Source organism: Mastigoproctus giganteus, chromosome 10 (assembly GCF_048544385.1).
Source record: "Mastigoproctus giganteus isolate SK-2022 chromosome 10, ASM4854438v1, whole genome shotgun sequence".
In the NCBI taxonomy this organism is placed as follows: domain Eukaryota; kingdom Metazoa; phylum Arthropoda; class Arachnida; order Uropygi; family Thelyphonidae; genus Mastigoproctus; species Mastigoproctus giganteus.
The window spans coordinates 152,650,015-152,670,419 of record NC_143584.1 but is presented as its reverse complement, the minus strand read 5'-3'; the positions used below and the strand labels follow the sequence as shown (position 1 = coordinate 152,670,419).

The 20,405-nt window shown below is 37.3% G+C and overlaps 2 protein-coding genes across 3 annotated transcripts in view; one reads left to right on the top strand and one right to left on the bottom strand.

Moving 5' to 3' along the window:
• tn (tripartite motif containing protein thin) overlaps positions 1–19,233 on the bottom strand; it is an 81,809-nt gene extending 62,576 nt beyond the window's left edge. Inside the window, exon 1 of the mRNA XM_090383487.1 lies at positions 19,135–19,233. The gene's annotated coding sequence lies outside the window, so the exon portion shown is untranslated. The remainder of the gene's footprint in view (positions 1–19,134) is intronic.
• A 313-nt stretch (positions 19,234–19,546) lies between these two features.
• Positions 19,547–20,405, top strand: part of LOC150079387 (mitogen-activated protein kinase kinase kinase 20-like) — a 269,330-nt gene continuing 268,471 nt past the window's right edge. For both annotated transcript variants that reach the window (XM_090382216.1, XM_090382217.1), the window contains exon 1: positions 19,547–19,641. The gene's annotated coding sequence lies outside the window, so the exon portion shown is untranslated. The remainder of the gene's footprint in view (positions 19,642–20,405) is intronic.

Below are 20,405 nucleotides of genomic sequence, written 5' to 3'. Positions count from 1 at the left end.
GGGATATGCGGTGGTCATTCCCTGACCTTTCCACAATCTCCGTATTTGGTGGTGACGGGCTCGAACCCAGGTCTAATCAAGAAGCGTGTGCTACGCACTGCTGCTCCTTCCCACCTGGCTACGGAGGCGCCTAAGTCTCAGGCTTCCTTGCACCTTACGGCTAATAATAATAATAATAATATTCAAGAAGTCTATCTCTTACACATTATCGGTTTTGATAATGTGTAATAGATAGATAGATAGATAGATTTCTTCTCTATCTGTGAGTTGTGGGAAGCCAGAGGTGGCTATTTTGTTATTTGGTTTTTAGGAGCATTAGCAACTAAGACCATATTGCTCCAGGCATATGCGGTGGTCATTCCCTGACCTTTCCGCATCCTCTGTATTTGGTGGTCACGGGCTCGAACCCCGGTACCAGAGGTGGCGTCTGACCACAAACGCTATGCCACTACATCTGTGAGTTGGAGACGTTGTCTTCATTCTGGATGTGGTAATGATCTTGGTCCGTCTATATCAGTAAATATGCATTTCGAAGCATTTCTTTCTTATATGCTTTGCATGGGTAGAGGTTTTCTGGATCAATATTAAGGTTATTGAAAATCATTTGTGTTCGCCGGAAAAAAAATGAAATTTACAAATTTCATTTTTTTTTCCGGCGAATTTTGTAGGCTGTCTAATTGACAGATTACAATTTTTAATTGTTCTTCTCCTGTAATACATCTCTGTTCACTCAGTCTTCTTATCCAGTATTTTACTTTCAGTGTATCTAATTTTTTTAGTTAAAAGCTGGACAATTTTCAAAATGTTTTTTGTCATCACTATTTGTCTCCAAGGTGTGACCTTCCATGTTAACCCCCTTGAGATGATTAAATGCTCTGATTCAATTAAGCTATCTCAAGAGCTAGTATTTCGGGTTGAGAAAAGCTCTCGTGCTGCTTTCGGGGCCGATGACTAAATTTGTGACGCGTATATATAGGTGCAACGCATTTTTTTAATGTACTGCTTTATGAAATTTAAGTTTCTGATGACAGTGATTTCCTGTGTGGTCAAAAGCTTCGCATATTTTTGGGTTTTATTTATTTTTATTTGGGGTTGAGAACTCGCAAGCAGTGTTATATTGAAATTTAAAACCAATTTAGAAATTAAAAAAAATCAAAATCTCACCAAAAATATTTCACCATTGTGTACAGAAATAGCAAAAGGTCGTACAATGGAATTTAACTGTTTTGCAGTTGCTAAAAAGGTCAGGTCGTATTTCACATCGCTTCATGAAAAAAGTTTACTTTCAGAAGATCCTTGAAGAATACTTGGACTGTAATAAATTGTAAAGCAGCTTGAGACAAGTCTCGAATTGAAGCCAAGTTCCTATAGACAGCTTGGCGACGATAGTAATAGCAATGCTATGTAGTCAACTGAAAATGAAGGCCAGTCACATTTTTTGTTGCAAATTACACATAAACAAAAGCAGCCGGAAAAAAGTTCTACTATAATTAAATTACTGCGTTTAAAATTCTTGGGAATACTGGTGGTAATTAAAATCAATTTTTAAGTGCTTGATAAACTGGCTTATTCAGTTGCAACCTATTTTGCAGAGAGAAATCTTTTTCTGACAAGCACTAACGCTTGTATATAAAAAATATTCGCTTCATACAAAGGAAAAGTTTAATGGAGTATAAATTAAATATGTCAGAAAAAACACCGTGCTGCTGAAACGATATATTCCTTTACCCAAAAATAAACATTACATGAAAAAAAAGGATATTTACCATATATAATAGTATAAATGACATATTTAAAGTTTTTTATATTGTAACTCTGTAAACGAATTCCATGAAGGATTCTTTTATTTACTGGAACAGTTCTATTTTCTTGGATAAGTAAAATAGTAAATATAGTATTAATAGTTAATTTAGTATTAATTTAGTTATTAATACATTAATTTAGGCAAAACTTGAAAACTGAAAATAAATAAATGTTTCTTTTCAAATATCTGTATATAAAAGAATTATTCGTATTTTCTGTCATAAGCAATTAAAGTTGCGTTTCATAATTCATTATTAACTGTCACACAACAATGTTTTTCTTCATTTTTAATGACATTATCGTTTAATAAATGCAACAGATATTACCTCTTCTTAAAAATTAAAATATATATAAAGTTCATTTTAATTTTATTCATTTCGTATACCTTAAATGTTAAATAATCACAATAAATTTACGCGAAATATTGAAGTCTAAGATAATTGCAATGTTCAAAAACGTCCTAACATTCAAAAATTTTTAATTTATTAATTACTGTCAAAACACCGCTAAGGAGGCTAAGCATACCCCCAATTTATTCTCTATTTGAAAAATAATTTGACAAATTAATGTGAAAGAAAGACCAGTTTTCAACTTAAAGACACGTGTAACCTTCCCAGTAGCAAGTTCTTTGGTTATAGTCAAGTTTATAGACAACGCGTTTAATTACACTAGCCAACAAAAAATATTTTTTGTCATACCTCTTCAATGAAAATACAATATGTGATTGTGCAGGAAATAAAAGTGCTGGTTCCAAAAATCACCATAAAAAGTCTATCACGTCTACATCCAAAGATGTACTAACATTTAATGTTAAAATAAAGGGATATATACATATAATTCAAGTTTGTAATACAAGTGTAAAAAAATATATGTTTTCTATAACTCATTTAACTTCGGAAAATTATCATAAATCATAGCGAAATAGTTATATTTCAATAATATATAATCAGCATACCTGTAATTGTCTTTAAAAATATTTGCTACTAAGGGATCTTCTCGTGTATTCCTGCTTACTCTTCCTCACAAGGAATCAGCAGTAATCCCCCATCATTACAGGATCCCAGCGACCTTAGTATCGCTTTTCCATCGTGGAAATATCTTGATGAAACCGCTCTCTTTGTTCATCATTCATCTCCCAGATTTTCGGGGGGAAATTCGAGAAGAGAATGAAGAAAATGAATTTAACAACATTCGACACCCCCATGTTTTTGTAGCACTCGAGTAAATTAGACACCAACATTTCATAGTTTTCTTCTTTCCTATTACTCAAAAAAACCATGTACTATCGCCTTAAATGATTGCCAAGCTGCCAGTTCAACCTCCTACAAACACATCGTCTTTCAGGAGTTTCCTAATTTGGGGTCCTACGAAAATTCCTTCCTTAAGTTTGGCATATGCTAAATTAGGATACACACTTCTCAAGTATGCAAATCCGCTACCTTCTTTATCTAGTCCCTTCATGAAATTTTTCATCAATCCAAGTTTGATTTACACGGGTGGAAGAAGAACCTTGTTTGATTGCACCAAACTTGACTAAAGGAATATATTTTACATTACATTGTCCTGGTATGAACTCGTCCCAGTGTTTTCTGTCGCACGGCTGTCCCACAAACAACAATATTTTGTGAACCCCCCCCCCTGCAAACCAAAAACCTTAATATCACTGCATATGTTCCAACCATAATCCTGGCATTTTATAGCATGTAGAACCTTATATATGCTTTCATGACTTTATTTAATTCGAACTGAATGAAGGGACTGTTGGAAATTCGTTGCCATTATGAAGCAAAACTGCTTTTAAACTTAATTTTGAGGAATCTATGAATAAACGCCATTCAATCTGACTTGCGCACGACACCTAGTTGTTTCATAAGTCCAATAATGTCTTTGCAAAAACACATACTGTCCTTCGTAGCGAAATATTTCGAAAACTGTCTTTTTCGAAACACTGAAATCATTGTTCCTGCTTCTAGTATATTCCACTGCTGTAACCTAGAACCTAACAGTTCAGCTTGTTGTTCTTTCGGCAAATTTACGTCTCGAACCAAATCATTCAACTCATCTTGTTTGATTAAATGTACCTCACTACCTGAATTTACTGGCTGATAGTCGACATCTTGTGAAGTTGAGGCTTCTGTGGGAATCCTCAACTTGAATTTGATCACTATTATCATCCCCACTACTGTTTGGAATTTACAACCCTGAGAGCATGTCATGATCAGTTAATACTTGGAAACCCTTGGCACAGCCTACAAAAATCCTCACCAAAAACGCTGTGTGCTCTCTTCAAATTGTAAATTATTGCATCGGAATTTGAACCTAAGAACCATACATAGAAGCCTGGATTATGTTTATCACAAGAAAACCGAGGCCAGAATCGAAAATGTGAAACTATCATTTTCGATTATAGTTTCACATTTTCGAAATCTACGCATAAAAATTGGTTAAAAAGAGCATTTAAGTTCTTGGAGGTAAAAATGTTGGATAGTGTTAATGGAACATTTATTGAATAAGAGAATGAAATAAAATCGATGGAAATAAGTATAACACGTCTTTGGTATTTTAAGCACGGTCTGGTCCTAATAACGAATTGTAAAGTAAGTGCGTGATTACAAGTAGGAAGGAGAGACAAAGTACCCAACAGATCTGGTAAACAGCGAAGCATAGTTTTAATAGAACAGAATCCTTTAAATATCTGGGAGCTATGGTTCAACATGATAGTAGTAACACTCCAGAATTCCAGGCTCGTCTTAATGCTGGTAATAGATGCTATTTCTCCCTGCAGAAAGACTTTCGATCAAGGCGAACTTCTCTAGACGAACGAAATTAGTATTATACAAAACAGTGGTACGACCTTTCATGACTTATGCTAGTGAAACATGGGTGCTTAATAAGGAGGACGAAAAATGTTTAAATGTGTGGGAAATGAAGAAATTAAGGAAAATCTTTGGCCCCGTAAAAATCGGGGAAGAGTGGAATATAAGGACAAACCAAGAACTGAAGGAACTGTATGGAGAACCGGATATAGTAGGAGTGATAAAGAGCTCAAGACAGATGGGCAGGCCACGTGAGGAAAACAGATGGCCAAGGAAAGCAATGGAGGGACAGCCAAGAGGAAGAAGAATGAGAGGAATGCCAAGAAGCAGGTTGGTAGATGACAGAGAACGACCTACTACAGCTTAGGGTGAGACGATGGAGAACAATGGCCAGGGAAAGAGACAGCTGGAGAAAAATCATTGAGGAGGCCAAGGTTCTACAAGGGCCGTGGAGTAAGTAAGGTAAGTGCATACTTCGCCACCTTAACATTCCCCAAATTATTATACGTATTAAGCATTATTTTTTTTGGAAAAATAAAAATGCAAATTTTTTGATAAACATGTTAAATATCTTTTAAAAAATCAAAAAAGGTAGTTAAATGGCGAAGTTGATCCTCCTCCCCACCCCCGATCGCAACTACGCCATCTCTTGTTGATTTAAACGAATAAAGAAATAAAAAAGAAAATAACCAAACTAGTAAAGAAAATGGGGAGACAGTGCATTGAATTGACAGGGGAAGAAAAGGTAAATTAGTGACCACCTTATCTGGCCTTTCTCCCCAGATAAAGCTCAGATAAGAAAAAAAGAAAGGAAAAGAGTCAGTAAAGCAAATTAGTAAAGTTGTGAAATTTATCATGTTCAAAAATTAAAATAAAAAACTTATTTACAACAGTCAGTTTGGAAAAACAAATGTAGTCTCGTCTACTTTAATGATGACAAGTTGTAACTCCCCCAACAGTTTCCAAACAATATGTAATTATAGATTAATATCAATAGTGGTAAATGATGTATAGAAGCAAGTTTATACAGCATCAGCCAGCAACAACAAAAAAAAACACGCACATCATTTGTCCAATCCATTTAATAATTTATCTAATCTTTCCTTAAATTTATTCAAACTACCCACTTCCACAACAACAGGTGGAAGCCTGTTCCAACAATCAATTACTCTCCGGCTGGAAGTAAGTTTTCGCACATTTATTCTGCAATCTTTTTCAATATAAATTTATGTTCCCTTTGTTTCTTCCAAGAAAGCGTGTCGATGCCATTATCATTTAATCTACTCAACTTCGGCCATTTAAAGTCTTATTCACTTCAGTGAAATCTCCTCAGATGCCTAGTTCCCAGAGGCAGCAATTTGCAGAACTGAAGTCTTTCTTGATAAGAGTACCCTTTTTTGTGATGTTATCCTTGTGATTAATATTGTTGACTTCCTTTGCACTTAATCCAACAGTTCCACATCCTAAAGTTGTATACTGGTCTGGTTTAGCTTCTAGGCAAGTATACAGCTCAAGAAGCGGTCCAACCATTGTTATACAATGGGATAATCACCTCGTCTCCTCTGGCAAAATTCCTGTATATCATCGACAGAACTCCATGAGCTGTTCTGCCTATATGTATGCACTGTTCTGAGAACTTCATGCCGGACTGTACAATTACTCCCTAGGTCTTTTTAGTTCTCCACTACTTTGAGTGTGGTGTCCCAACTGGTATGTTATTTTGAGATTACTGCTAAGAATGCAGTATTATTAATAGTCATATGGTGCAAGGAGCCTGAGGCTTATGCTGCACCAGGGAAAAAAAAGTTCCTGAGTTAACCTGAGAGAAAGAGAGAGAGTCAAAAGAAGAAGGGAATCACCAAGAAAGAGCAGAATGATGATATCTAGCTCAGGGCCCTGGGTGTGCCAAGCACATACTCGCCAGATGTAAGCCCCGGGGCAGGCAGATTTGAGCCCCAGAGGTGTTACATCTTAATTGGCACTTCTCAGCCCTGCCAACCTTTGTATTATCTGCAAACTTCAACATTAAACTTGATATGACTTTATCAATATCGTTAATATCGAAAACAAGTATGAACTCTGAGGGACTCCACTAACAACGTTAGTCCAAGGACAGCAGCCCCAACCTCATTAATCAGCCTCTATCTTCTACCATTCAACCATTCCTTCCATGGCAGTAACTTTCCTTTAATGCTACGCTGCTCCAATTTGTACTGACTTTCTATGCCTGAGACCGACAAACTTAGACACAGAGTAGAAAAAGACCAATAAAAGTTCCTCGCGTTATTGACGGGATTCCATCCCGGCTAGTTCCTCGCGTTATTGACGGGATTCCATCCCGGGCTTTTTCCACCCGGTGTGGGGAGACGGCAATTATAAGCACTGCGCTGCCGCGAGGACTAATTGTAAGTGTTAATATATCATCGACAACTTTGTAAAATTTGATTCTAACTACTGCAGTAGCAGCACTAAGCGCAAGACCGGCCCAGGTAGCGATGGCTGCTGGGCCCAACAACTAATTCTGCTCTTCAGTAACAGTCATAACATAAATGATTCAGATGGGGGACCAAAATCGTCGGAAGGCGCCTGAACCCAATCCGCCAGAGCGATCATGGTAGTACTGATCATCGTCAGATGTCCAACAATTGTTTTTACTCCCGGTCACTGACCAAGGGTGTTTTGTTTATAATGAAGACAGCACGTCATTTTCCCAAGAACAAAGCATGTTCATAATTGAACATCCATGATTCCAGATTTTTATCTTTCAAATTACTTAAAAGGAGTGGTATATACTAAAAATCTTCACATGTTGGATGGAAGAATTAAAAATCAATATCGAATCAGAAGTTTCAATGATAACTATTCAAAGAAAAGGATAAAGATGGAGAAAAGAGTTTGCTTCTTTTTGGGTATGAGAACCCTTTCAACATTTGTTGTAGTCAATGTTCTAATTATGTTTAAAATAATAACTGAAATAAAACTATGAATATACTGCGAGTTGCGTGTATTTTGAATCATCCTGTATATGATGATTCAAAAGACATGCAATTAGTATTAGTAGCGGTAAGGGAGAGAGACAAAAGCGAAATGGGAAAATAAAGAACTTAGTTACAAGATCTGAATGTATATTAAGATCAGATTTAAAACAGTAGTCCAACTAAGATAAAGAGGAATAGAAATGGGGAGAGGATTTCTCATAGCTTAATTTAATTTACAAAAACTGATTTACTAATTAAAAAACTTTATACCAATGGATAAAATGTGCCGTGCTTATATGGAGCAAAGTAAGTTGAAACAATTTCATAAAATGAAGTGCACCTGAACTTTCAGAATAAAAAAAAAAAAAAAAAAAAGAAGACTTATAAGAATAAAAACTCAGTAGCAATTTAAAATGAAGCCTCTGAAGCCGAGTGGCCAGGAGGGGGAATGCAGTAGCACACGCTCTTTGAATAGACCAAGGTTCAAACCCTGACTGCTAAATACGGGCGGTCCGCCAACCCGCACTGGGCCAGCGTGGCAGATTATGCTTCATTTCTTTCAACATGAATTGTTGAGGAGGCTTCCATCATGTAATGGCTGCTGCCTACCTAGCACATTTAAAAATTAAAGAACTCTTATCTCCTGATTTAATAAATGAATGAAGTACTGTAATCATGAAGCAGAAACTAAGTAAATTTGAATTTCCATTTTTGGGTTGGTAATGGGGAAGGGGAGAGCTAATGACAGATCCGCTTTCATGTTTTGGGCAGGAGGGGTTCAGCATATTAAAACTTTGTTTTGATATCATGATATCCTGTGACAAGTATAGTGGTTTTACAATTTTTCACTCTTTTAGAGAGTTTGGATTGAATTGGAGGTCTGACTTCACTGGGAGGGGGATTCTTTAAGGCCTTTTCAGTCGGGATGGTGGTCAGCTGATCTCATGCACAGCTTTTTCCCCACGAGTCACTCCAAAATTTTTAATCCACACAAAACGCAAATAGACCCATGAGCACACTACACAAACAATATGCACATTATTCATTTTAGGACTAGTCAAACAATACGAAAAGAAGGTTGGTTGTTTAAGTATTTTATGGCGCATTAGCGTCTAAGGCTATAACGCGCCAAGTCAAAAGGGTGTAGAAAATAAAAGTATAATATTATAATTGTTTATATAATATTATAAAAGGAGTATACAATATATAAAGCATAAAATGAAAACATTCTAGATAAAGTTGTAAAAACTTAAATATAGCTGACACGTTGACGAAAAGAAGGAAGCAAATTTCTTCTCGACAACCGCAGTTATGGGTAAGAAGTGGTTGGATTACAGATAACAAACATGCTTTTTTTTTTTTTTTTTTTACAAACCATATACATACGTTCCGAAAACACATTCACAAACAGCACATTCTATAGATTGTTAAATAACAAGATATGTGAAAGAAATGAAAAAGTTCATTGCGAAGTTGGTATTTACATGTAAATCACATGTTAATTATACAACTTAATTCATAAATTTTTACTGTATAGTTAATTTGTAATTATACAAAGTTTATTAATTACATGAATACATTTATGAATTAACTAATAAAATTATCCAAGGCTGATACTAGACTTCAGAGAAATACTGGATGCTACTGGAAAAAAAGACAAGGAGGAAGAGTTCTGGCTTAGATTGAGAGAGCCCCATTTCCTTTGTTAGGATTTGAACATTTTTCAGTTCGAGGCTTAGGGACGCTGCACTCCTTCAAGGAACGGCTCCGTAGTAATCTCATAATAATAAAGGAAAATCACAGTCGTGATATTAAGCGATTTTTTTTTTTTGGCCCAGATGAAAGTATTAAGAGTGCTTTCTAGAAAACTCAGCTTGATATGTAAGCAATTTTTGGTAATGGCGGAGTGAGAAAGACGACAGAGACTTCGTCGACAAAGTTCCCGATAGGTTGATACCTTGACAATCTCATTGGCTTCTACTGGTTAGGCGCCTCCGTAGCCAGGTGGGCAGGAGCAGCAGCAGTGCATAGCACACGCTTCTTGATTAGACCGTGGCCACCGATAATACGGAGAATACAGAAAGGTCAGGGAATGACCACCGCATATCCCCGGAGCAATATGGCATTAGTTACTAATGCTCCTAAAACCAAATAACAAACATTCTACTGGTCATGACTGACAACTTTTGTCAATCAGAGTGTCACCAATGACAACTACCGCAAACCAAACTTTATGCTACAGACTAATGTTTATTTTCTTGAACCGTTCACAGAAATTCTTCCAGGTTTAACATCTAGAGTACCTGTGACTCTAAAACGCTAATGAAACTGACATTCTTGTAGCACTTTGCTGAATTCTCAAAATTCCGTTGTTCTCTAACATCAGGTCGTCTGCTTGCATCTTCACGATGGTAAAACTTATTAACCTTGGATATTTTTCTTCCATTGTGCAAGGTGAGAACCACTACACCTGGTACTGGAAGTGACCACTCATGTGAAGCACTGTAAGCAGGAATTGAGGTGTTGCATAAATTTCACACAGGCTGACCGTCTTGCTTCACTTGCAAAACCACCGCTTTGCTTATATGGGGCTTGAAGTGGTGAAACCCATGTTTATTCTACATAGCAAGCTCTGGAACTCAGCTGTTTTCAATGCATCATGAACGCTCCAACGAACTTATTTGAGATAAAATGTAAACCTCCAAAAAATTTGCTCATTTGTTCAATCAACCAAGCCCCATTTGTCTTTTGAACTCATGTCAACACCATGACGAGATCCAATATTGCTTACATTTCAAGGGTACAGCTTTAAAATGGTTTTCGCAGGCCGACCAACAGGAGCGTCTATTTCATTAGGCACTATTCCTATGGCCTTACGAAATTTTTCAAGGCCTACGAAAAAAATTCAAACAGAAATCAACAATTTTATTTCCGAAATAAAATTCTATAAACGATTTTTAAATACAGATTTCTATAATAAATCTTTCTAAGTGGTAAAGGAATATCGTGAAACTGAAGATATCCAACGACTGCCGTGGCCAGCATGATCACCAGACTTAAATCGAACATGTGGGATGCCCTTGGGTGTTGCATTGCACGCCAATAACCAACTCCTCTGTCACTTGGTGAGCTAAAGGTCTGCGCTGGTGGAAGAATGAGATTTGTTGCCACAGAATCTTATAGACACCCTTATATCGAATATGGTTCATCGCTGTCAGGCCTGTTTAGCTGTTGGAGGGACCATACTAATGTTATGTGACCATATTTTCGAGCATCTTGTATCAACTTGAGTAATGTGACATTTTGGTAATTCTTATACAACCCCTATAAAAGTCACTTATCGTTATACCTGACTGAAGTTTCTCGCTGTCTTTTCATTTCATGGTTATTCTATGGCACACCACCATACCAAATTTTGTCCCGCTACATCGCAAGCTGCACGAGTTACACCACGTTTTCTACGTATTCTGTTAATTTTGTCTAGCAGTATATATATTAGCATTAGCAGAGGCATATGATGCAAGAAAGCAAGCTTATTCAGCATCAGCAAAAAAAAAAAAAAAAAAAAAAAAAAAACGCACACACCACTCCCATTTCACCCCTCCGTTCGTTCGAAATACCTGTCCAGTTGAGCTTTAAATTTGTTTAGGCTATCAACTTCAACAACAAGTGATGGAAGTCGGTTCCACCAACCAACCACCCGCTGGCCAAAGGCAAATTTCCGCACATCTATCCGACATCCGTCCTTCCTCAATTTGAATTTATGCCCTCTGAGGTGATTATTCTCAGCAAGATGAAGAATCCCATTGGCATTGAGCATGCTCAACCCATTCAAAGCCTTATACACCTCTATCAGATCACCTCGCCGGTGCCTAGTCTCCAGACTCTGTAATTTGCAAAACTTAAGCCTTTCTTCGTAAGAGCAACCCTTTGTTCCATTCACTAACCTTGTTGCCCTTCTCTGTACCCGTTCCAGCAGCTCTACATCCTTCTTGAAATGAGGCCTCCAGACCTGTATACAGTACTCAAGATGTGGCCTAACCATTGCCTTATACAAGGGAATAATCACCTCCTTATCCCTGCTAGAAAAATTCCTGTATATCATTGACAAGACACCATGAGCTACTCTTGCAGCTCGTCTGCACTGCTCAGAGAACTTCATATCTGCCTGCACAATCACCCCCAGGTCCCTTTCATTCTCCACCACTGTCAGTGTAGTACCGCAGAGTTGATACGTTGCTCTGGGGTTACTGTTTCCCATATGTAGTACTTTACATTTGTCAATGTTAAACTTCATTTGCCACCTCTCAGCCCATCTGTTCAACCTTTCCAGATCCTGTTGCAGCAGCATAGCGTCAGTAGTGTCCTTAACAACCCTGCCAACCTTTGTATCATCTGCAAACTTGGACATTAAACTTGATATCCCATCATCAATATCATTCATAAACACCGAAAACAACAACGGACCCAACACTGAACCCTGAGGAACTCCACTAATAACATTAGTCCACGTTGAGCAGTGTCCATTGATTACCACACTCTCTGTCTTCTGCCACTCAACCATCCCCTTATCCATAGCAGCAATTTGCCTCCAATGCCACACTGCTCCAATTTGTGCAGCAGTCTTCCATGTGCAACAGTATCAAAAGCCTTTCTAAGATCCAAATATATGATATCAAAGTTATTCCCTGCATCCAGTTCTTTTGTGACTACATCATAGTATCCAATCAAATTGGTCAGGCAAGACCTGCCCTTAACAAAACCATGCTGCGTCTGAGCTATAACTGAATTCTTGTCTAGATGATCCTGCAGTGCTTCTTTAACCAGTGCCTCCATTAATTTACCTGGAACAGAAGTTAAACTAACAGGTCTATAATTACTTGTGTCAGCCTTTGATCCTCCTTTGTGAATTGGGGTTACATTTGCACATTTCCAGTCTAAAGGTACCTCCCCTGAGTCCAAAGAAGCTCTCATAATTATGGCTAGGGGTTTGCTTACTTCCTTTGCTGCCTCCTTTAATATAACTGGATAGATCCCATCCACACCAGGTGCCTTTTTTATGTTTATCCTCAACAATCTCTCCTCCACGTTCCTCTCAGTTATTACAAAATCATCCAGCTCCCTGCCAATGTTTACTTTACCTACATCATTCTCCTTCCTGAATAACTCCTCATGCGTGAATGTAGATGCAAAATACTTGTTTAGATTGTTAGCCACCTGAGCAGGATCCTCAACCGTTGAACCATCAATATCCAGTGGACCAATCTGATTCATCCCTTTCCTTCTTGAGTTTAAATATGTAAAGAACTCTTTTCCGTTTCTTGAGTTTAAATATGTAAAGAACATTTTTCGCAGACTACGAAAAATCCTTTGCCAAGGATTTTTCGTAGTCTGCCTTTGCCTGCCTAATCTCCTTTGTGACTTGGTTACAGACCAACTTATATCTATCATAGGCTTCCATGTCACCCATTAATTTGTATGTATCCCATGCATCTTTCTTCTCTGCCACATGTCTCATTAGTTCATCTGACAACCATTTAGGCCTAAACCTTGAACAATATTTCTTAGTTGGTATGTAAAGCCTGGTAGCCTCCAAGATTAGTTCCTTGAATGCTTCCCATTTTGAGTTTGCTGTTGGTAACATCGTCAGTTGGTCCCACTGTATAGAATTTAAATACTGTCTCAGACCATCATAGTCGCCTTTACGAAAACAAAAACCCTTCCCTTTACCTCTGATGGTAGTTACCTCCTTGAGTAAATCCCACTTCAACACACTGTGATCACTGCCACCTAGTGGTTCATTTATCTGCAGATTCTTAATGCATGAAGAATCACTACTGATAATCAGATCAAGAGTATTGCTCCCTCTTGTTGCCTCACGAACATGCTGATGTAGAAAACAATCATCCAATAAATCCACAAAAGCCTTGCTAGTGTGCGAGTGACCAACCCACAAATTCCAGTCAATATCTGGGAAATTAAAATCCCCCATTATAAGACTCTCTGATTTACTGGCCCATTCTATCTCCCTGTACAATATCTTATTATACTCATCAGAGTCATTAGGCCTATAGCACACTCCTACTCTCAATTTTGATTTCCCTATGCTTATGTCACACCAAACTGACTCGACACTGCCCTGTCCATCGATGTCGACTGGCTTCACTTCCTTGGACTTTATGTGTTTCTTAACTAATAGCATAACCCCTCCTCCCCTCCTGTCCTGTCTATACACATTGTATTCCCCAAATTCCAGTTCCGCATTACTTATATCTGTGTGACACCACGTCTCTGATATCCCAACAATATCTGCCTTTGATGTTTTGAGCAATACCTCAAATTCATCAAATTTATTTACCAAACTCCTAGCATTGATGTACACGCAGGTATACACGCAGGTATACATGCACCTGTTGCTATTCTTAGCTACCCTAACACAACCCATGTGTTTACTTGTACCGCAATGACTCCCAGCAGTCTCTGAAATATCCTGCATCTTGTTTTTCAGGCTTCTGCTCATTTCAATAGAAGCAGTGCAAGAATCACTTCCACCTCTGCCAGTGGCTACTGTTAATCTATTAGTCCTTGTATCCCCCCCAACTAGCAGTTTTCCGACCCACCTAACACTGCCTCGACAGCATCAGCAAAAATTCTTGCACCCTTTCTATTTAAGTGTATCCCATCCCTGTAGAAGCAATCTCTCCTGTTAACAAGTAAATATATATATATATATATATATATTTACTTGTTAAAATATATATATATATATATATATATATATATATATATAGTGCTTTAACTGAGTTTGCCAAATTTTAATATACTCTGCTCAAAACATAAAATAACTGATATACTAATATGCAAAGATTCGCATTTAATAGTTTTTAATGCGTGCAATATGTGATATCACATTGCACGCATTTGTAAACTCTTCGTTGCAATTTAGTATACAAAAAATCATGACGAGACCCAATATTGCTTACATTTCGAGGGTCAATATTGTATAATATAATGAATTGAGTATGGCGTAATATGAGTGCTACATTTATGTTCTTCGCAGGCTACGAATGGGGAGCCCCAGACAGCAGCTTAATTTTTTTTACTAATCTAAAATTTTTAATTATCTATATTTCTTTTTATTATATTAATTATTTTTATTTATTTATTTTGTTTATTATTATTTTTTACTTTTTTTCTCTTCGCTCTGCAATAGCGTACTTTTTTCCCCTTCATTCCTCATCCCCCGCTTTCCACTAGTGTAGCTTCTCTCTCTCTTTCTTTTAATTACATCATGGGATTTTTTTTTTTTTAATTACACCAGGGGATTTTTTTTTATTACACCGCGGAATTTTTTTTCTCTCTTCCTCTGGAACGGGCCCCCAGAGGAACCTAGCCCACCTTTTGACAACATCAGGTGAGTCAGAGGCTCTTTTTAGACGGTACGTGTTTTACTGGGACTGGCCCACCTTCCCGTGGTGTGGACGAGTACTCAGAATCATCTTTCCAGGTGACTGATGCTTCTGGGTAGCCAAGAGGCCAGAACAGAATACACACAAATTTACGTCACACATATCTGGCCCATCTGTAGTGATACTATTCTTCACAGAGATATGAGGCGGAGTTGAACAGACGTTCTAGGAGCTGCCCTTTACAAAAACACATGTCCATGTTCACATGTTCTTCTTCTTTCGGTGACAGGAAATTAGCTGGATTAACCACTGCTTGGCATCTGACTGATGCCACTTTTTCATTTCGGAATGAAATGAAATCTTCCCATGCATCTTCCTCCAGCAATATTCTCTAATGATAGAGTATTTTCTGTTTTCATTTCTATTTACTACAATTATCAGAGATTGAATGTTTGTTTGGCAGCTCCCAGAAACTGCTCATCTTACAGCTGTCTGTTACTAATAATTCATCTCTCCACCTATTCTTCAGGAGTGGGACACAAATTAAGTAATATATTACTTCCATAACATATAATCCCCAACAAATTGTTTTCCAGGCTGCTGCATGCCGCAACAGAAGTAGTGCAAGAACCATTTTCACGTTTAAAACATTATGTAAAATTTGATTTATAGTACGAGGTGTATCAAAAGGTTCGTATCCTTACCTAGATATAATAGCCCTAGAATGGTGAAACTTCAGAGGAACTTTAATCCTTTTCAATGTACTCTCCATGTATAAGTTGTTTAATGCCTTGTAGAAGTCCGCACTTTTAACCACGCTTTCCCTTCATTGACAACTTCCTGAGATGAATCAAAGCGGCGTCCACGCAATGGTTTCTTCATTTCTGGAAACAAGAAGTCTAATGGTGCTAGGTCAGGCCAATAGGGTGGGTGCTGCAGTAGTTCGAAGCCGCAGTGGGTAACAAAGTTGGTGGTGGCAACGGCCTTGTGAGTCGATGCATTGTCTGACAGAAGACAGACACCTTTGGTTAATATTACATGCCTTTTCACCTTCAAAGCATGGCTTAACTTTTTCAAAAGATATCTGTAGTATTCTCCGGTAAGTGTGGAACCATGAAGTAGGTAATCTGTCAGGATAACCCCTTTTTCTGTCCCACGGACAACATCACTTTCTTCGTAGATGGAATGGTCTTTGCCTTTTTGGGAGGAGGTGTGTTTCCACTGCTTTGACATGTCTTTAGTCCCCGGATTATACTGGCATTCGTCACCAACCTATCAAAAAATTTCTCAACATCTGCATTACACAAATCCAACAGTTGGCGAGAACATTGCATTCGACATTGCTTCTGCAAAGGCGTCAGCAATCTTGGAATCCATCGTATGGAGACCTTAGACATGTGCAGATGGTCATGTAAAACGCCTGCGCGATAGCGCAGTGGTATCGTCACCGTCTTCCCCACACCGGCCGGAAAAGGCCCGGGTTCGAATCCCGTCGATGTCGATGGCGCGAGGAACTTTAATGGGCTTTTTACACTCCGTGGCTGAGTTAGTCGGTCTGAGGCGTAGATAGCAAGGTTCCCCCCCCCCCTGGAAAACTGGTGATTTTCGTCCAGTAAAACAGACAAATCGACCATAGAACACACGCAATTAACAGACATAAGACACACAGCACGGCATATGAATTTAATTATTCAGGTGGCCTAAAAATAATATAAATTTTTTTTGGTCATGTAAAATGCCGTGGGCAGACCCATAACTAATTCCCACTGCATTTGCGATGAAATGAATTGTCACACCTCTGTCACGCAGCACCAGCTGCTCAATCTTTGCAACAATTTCACTGTCTGTGGATGGCCTTCCTTCTCTTGGCTCGACAAAGACACTTGTACGACCGCACTGGAACTCCTGCTTCCACTTTTTTACAGTGACAACATTTTTGCCCATACAGTTTTCAGTTCTTCGTCAATTTCATGTCCTACAAATTCAGAAACGTGATCCCTGCTCGATACTCCCTTTGTAGACATAGCGTCCTTCCTCGGATTCCGGGCTCCACCTCTGGTGTACGATCACCTACGGCAGCGTTTTCCAAACCGGAGTCCGTGGACCGGAAGTACCCTCTGGAACTGGTCAAATTATTCGTTCGTATATAATTATATAACATATTTATAATTATAATATAATTATTTGTATAGCAAATTGATGATAAATAAAGTGATTATTATATATTTATGTAAAAATAAGAATAAATTTGAGTTGCTTTAAACATAAAACGGAATTTCCTGAAAAGAAAATTCAGTTTACGGACCCCATCAAAAAACTTTTTTTTTTTTTTTGATGGGGTCCGTAGCTCTCAGTAGTTTTGGAACCACTGACCTACGGGAATGAAATTTCACATGTTAGTTACTGAATATGTAGACAACTTATATTAAAAAAGGTATCTTCCTACTGATGTTTTATCTAGGTCAAGGTGCGAACTTTTTGATACCCCCTCGCAGTTGTCAGTAATGATACTTTAAATATGACAACAGTGTTGGCCATGATCAGCAGAAATCAATGGGGCAGAGAAACATCAAGCAGTGAGATTGTCAAGTATCTAGCTATCACGTGGAAGTGATGGGAAATGTCTCCATCGATTTTGTCCAATTTGCTTTTATGTAATTTTACTTGTTTCTCCAGGTCTGTCGATAAACTGCATTTCGGCTGGTGGCCTGCCAGCCACTTTGGACATGATCCGTCAGTTAATCATGTTGATGTGTGATTTGATTTTGAAGTTACACCCAGGACTGCTTGGGAATGTCTTAACGTAACTTGATATAATATATAAAAAATATATTACCTGTTTCACCAATACGTAACTTGTAAAATAAATGAATTCGACAAATTTCTGTACCGTACGCTAAAACTGAAAACAGCTATTTTTGGATTCAGAAAAGTGGGGGGGGGGAGAAAATCGCTATTTCATAAACGAATAAAATATTTTTGAAACAATGTGCTGGCTTTACAACTCACTTAGCAGCATACATTAAACCAATGTCCACGCTTAACTGTAACAGCAGTGCTAGATGCGTTTTACAGACCCACCACAGTATTTAGATAAAACCTGCAACGGATGAAATCGTATTACCTTGCCTTTATTAAGTTAGAATGATTGCAATTTTTTTTTTACACGTAAACATAAATGGAATAGGGGCGTATAGTGCCCGTTGCATGGACAACACGCCGCTAATCCATATATGTCTGTGAGTGAATTCCATTAATTATTAAAAAAAATATATGCCTTTCACTTTTTTTCCTTTGGATAACGATTGATCATTTAAAGCAGCAATGAACAACGTGAGGACGTACCTACCCCGTCCCCTCCATATAAATAATTTTATAATATACATATAAATAATTTTATTTATATGGAGTGATATTTTTCGAAACATTTTTTTTTAATTATATAGGATATTTGATTTGTTGATATTCGAAATCGAAAGCAAAACTAAAATGATTTTTGATTTTTTTTTTTTTTTCCCTGTAAGTAAAATACTCCGAGAGTTGAAGTCGGTAATTTACGCCTGTCTGGTGATGTGTCCAAGGCCTGTTTTCTCTCTCCTGCATATTGGCCCTTATTACGCAATTTTCTGTATTATTTTTATTATGTAAAAATTGCCACCCCAAGAATGATGGAAATAAAAACATGAATGAGCCTGTCAAATCAAAAGCAAATCAAAAGTAGAAATTTCCTTTAAAAAAACAAAATTAATTGTGAAACCGTAAAGTACTCCCATATATTTTATAAACTAGTTAGGAGAAAAGTAAAGGAAAAAAAAAAACTGATCTTTTTCTTATCCGCAGGCAGCTGAAACAAGTCCTATATAATATACAGAAAATACTTTTTTTCACTATTATTGAAAATGATTGCTTGCAAATATATTTACACATCTATCAAGTTTTTCCCAATCGCGTAGATTATCTCCTTTGTGAATTATCCTTGTTGACAAGAGTTAAAATAATAAAAAAAATAAAACGCCTTTGGACCGAAATAGGAAGAGGGGTAGCAGTGTACTTTCCAGTTTAATCATGCGAAAGTCGTATCAGAATAAAAATTATTAATTGGCGTAAATATTAAATATATTTCCTCACCTTTCTTATACTGACGTTAAAATGATGAACCTGGTGAATGACCATCTCTTTCATGAAAAAAAAATAATAATGAACGTTTCCGGTAAAGTAAGTTTAAACTTGCGAAACTCTTGGTGGATAACAGTTGGCTTTGAAATAAATAAATAAATAAATAAATATATATATATCTGCCTAACTTAAACAAAAATATAGTATGCCAGTTTCATTTGTAATCACGCATAGCCTTCTTGAAGTCCCCACTGCAATATGTTCAAGAGCACAGTACTACAGTTTTGCGAAAACGGTTCTAAATTTGGTAAACCCTCAAAGTACACTGAAGGTTGGATGGAGAGCAATACGATATTCCAGATGTGACTTAGATGCCCTCTGTCGGGCATCATGAAGTTGAAATTTCCCAATCACGTGATTCTCAATGGCCGGCGTGTTGGACTGCGCTACAAACAAGTAATCCGTTGTAATGTAATATAATTGTTGTTAATGTTGGATTCAGAAGAAAACAGTAGCTTGGTAGGCACAACATTAATTTATGTATTTTGAATAGTTAATGAAAAGCAGAATGCTCTCTAAAATAAGGCTATGCAGAATTGCACAGCCGTGCCTTTGTATGCTTCCAGTTATTTATTGCTGCAGCTGTATTTAAAGTGCATAATCTGTGCTTTTAAAGGCCGTTTCGTCTACCTTAATACACGTTGTTCTTCTGTTTCCAGTACGTCTTACTGGTTTACTTTTGCAGACTTTTTCCATTCGTTTGATATAATATAATAGACATCGCTTATAATAAAAAGGGATTTCCAAAACACGCACTGATTTACTTAAAATATAATAAAGATTTACGGTTAGTGTTTTATTATTATTTTATTTGTTATTTAGATGTATGTAGCGAGATGCACGTGTGTATTTTATATGATCGCGGTTACCATGCAGACCTTGTGCAAATTTTAACCATTCTGCTGTTTGGAACAACAGTGTGTTGTACTGTTAATGTTAAAATTTATATATGAGTTTAGTTTTATTTGTGTATATTTTAGTTCTTTTCGATGTAAATAGTATTAGCTTTTGATAATAGTATAGATAATCTCCGATAATAATATTTAAATAAGCGTATCTTTTATTTGTACTTCCACAATTCAGTATTATTAATTCTTGAATTTCTTTTACGGAGACGAAATTAATATTTAATCATTCCATTACTGATATGTATTTCTGTAGAAAACATTGCCCATGGGCAGGGCCGTGCAAATGGAGGGGAGATGCATTTGATGATTCCCCGA